The sequence below is a fragment of the Nomia melanderi genome, unplaced genomic scaffold, assembly GCF_051020985.1.
Source record: "Nomia melanderi isolate GNS246 unplaced genomic scaffold, iyNomMela1 scaffold0700, whole genome shotgun sequence".
NCBI lineage: Eukaryota > Metazoa > Arthropoda > Insecta > Hymenoptera > Halictidae > Nomia > Nomia melanderi.
In genome coordinates, this window is record NW_027475814.1 from 1 (window position 1) to 2500 (window position 2500).

At 47.8% G+C, this 2500-nt stretch overlaps 1 non-coding gene across 1 annotated transcript; it reads left to right on the forward strand.

The window, feature by feature from the left end:
- Window positions 1-551: 551 nt before the first annotated feature.
- On the forward strand, window positions 552-706 carry LOC143176649 (5.8S ribosomal RNA). Its single transcript, XR_013001171.1, has one exon. It is a non-coding gene; the product is annotated as a 5.8S ribosomal RNA (ribosomal RNA).
- The last annotated feature ends 1794 nt before the right edge of the window (window positions 707-2500 follow it).

The window sequence follows — 2500 nt, forward strand, 5'->3', positions numbered from 1 at the left end:
ACCGGCCGTGAAGCTCGTTTTAAAGCCGCGCGTCTGACACCCAACTCTTGCGCGCCAATTTCGCGGCAAGAGATAACATGGGACGAATGACCGGCAAAGAGCCAGCTGTGAAGTCTTTTTTCATTATTTGCTTTCAATCGATCGATCGGTACGATTCGTGCAACGTTTCGCGCGATGCGACGCGAAAACATGCGCGCAACAATAGATGCGTCTGATCGGAAGAACGCGAGGGTCGACTGCACGCGATGGATTCAGTATCGGGTAGGATACAAAATATATCCCCGTCGTTTCCACGCGTGCGAGTCTTCTGCGTCTTTCGCGGGTTTTTGAATGCACTATACGCCCGGAACGTCGAGAAATATATACATATTACTTGAACGTTTTTCGTCTCGAAAGGCTTCGGTGTCGTCTCCAAGGCGACGCCTGAATCTCCTTCGCGCGCTGGTCGGAGATTCAGGTATCAACTTTTATCTTCTCTTTGAAAGAAGAGAGATATTAGGTCGAACAAATGAGAATAAAATTATATATGTGAAATATAAAATTTATACGATTACCCTGAACGGTGGATCACTTGGCTCGTGGGTCGATGAAGAACGCAGCTAATTGCGCGTCAACGTGTGAACTGCAGGACACATGAACATCGACATTTCGAACGCACATTGCGGTCCACGGATACAATTCCTGGACCACGCCTGGCTGAGGGTCGTTTACGTACCATACACTGCTTGCGTAGCTCTGTCAAATCCCCGCCGTCGTTCACCTCTTCGGATCGAACGTTTTTTTACCGAAGGGCGCAAAGAACGTTTCTGAGTCGGGTTAAGAGAAGGATGCTACGTACGAGCGAACGATGGGTGTCTCGTCGGCGTTTGTCGCGGACACGCGAAAATTCTGTGAATTTCACGGACAGTGTACGTTCTAGTTGTTGCAAAACGATCGGAATCGTTTGTATGGACTCGCGTGAGTGTTCGCGGCGTCGTGCGTCGTTCAATTACGACCGCCCGCGGATACCGCTCCACTGCGATATGGATCTGAGCGACAACTTTTTCGGCTGTTCGTGAGATGAACGGTTTCGTGTGTTTAGAAAAATTTTTTTTCCCGCGCTCCCGACGTCACCTGAAATGATGCGTCAGAGGTGAAAGAAAATATTAAGAAGTCGAGAGAGAGAGAGACTACACACGTTTTATTCATATTTTGTATACCGTGCGTGAGACGGATGTGCACGACACGTCGTATGTCGGTATATTACCGACTGGCCCCAGGGAGATTGTTTTCTTCCTCTCTTACGAATGAGATGTACGTTTCGGAGGATCGTCGTTACCGAAACACACGGCAAAACGAGACTTCTCGCAGCAGAACCTTTATACACAATACACATCGACTCTTTTTACCCCGAGAGAGAGAGAAAAGGTGTATTTCTTTTTTTTATTTTTCGAATTCGACGCACGAACGCTTTGACGACTGGAGAAAAACACGGTGTGTGTTAAAATCGTGCGGGACGAGCATGCGTATTCGTAACGGGTCGAATAGTTCTTATTCCCCGTCGTCGCGTGTCCTCGCTGGACCACCACCGTGCGCTTCCGCCACGTTCAGTTGAATTTCGAAATATATATATATAAAAAGAATCACCATATACTCTCTTTCGGGAGGTGTATTTTTATCGGTTTCTGCTATAGAGAAGAGACGGAGATCGTGTTGTGAGGTGTAACGTTTCTGTATCCCCGTTTCGGAGGATCGTCGTTATCGGCGGAACACACGTCAAAACGAGACTTCTCGCAGAACCTTTATACACAATACACATCGACTCTTTTACCCCGAGAGAGAGAAAAGGTGTTTTTCTTTTTTTTTTATTTTTCGAATTCGACGCACGAACGCTTTGACGACTGGAGAAAAACACGGTGTGTGTTAAAATCGTGCGGGACGAGCATGCGTATTCGTAACGGGTCGAATAGTTCTTATTCCCCGTCGTCGCGTGTCCTCGCTGGACCACCACCGTGCGCTTCCGCCACGTTCAGTTGTATTTCGAAATATATATATATATAAAAAGAATCACCATATACTCTCTTTCGGGAGGTGTATTTTTATCGGTTTCTGCTATAGAGAAGAGACGGACGATCGTGTGTGACACCACGTGGTAACGTTTCCGTATCCCCGTAAAATACGTTTATCTTTTCTCGTAGAAAAGAGAGAGGAAGAGGCAGGAGCTCCTCTTTGGCGAGGCTTTCGAACGTCGCGTCCCGTCCGCCGGAATATAATGATATAAATATATAACCGCCGCCGACTTTGTGCGAAAGCGTTGAAACGAACGCGTCGGTCGCCCCATGGTGTGTGTTTGTCGTGTCTTCTTTTCCTCTTCTGCACTTCTCTTCACTGTCGATCGCGAGACCGCGCGAGATCCGCTTCGGTCGTCCAGTCCCCGAAAATTCTTCTCGGACGGGCGTTAAAGTTAACCGGAGCGCGAGATCGTCTAGCGAGAGTCTTTTTCGCGATCGAGTAAAATGTG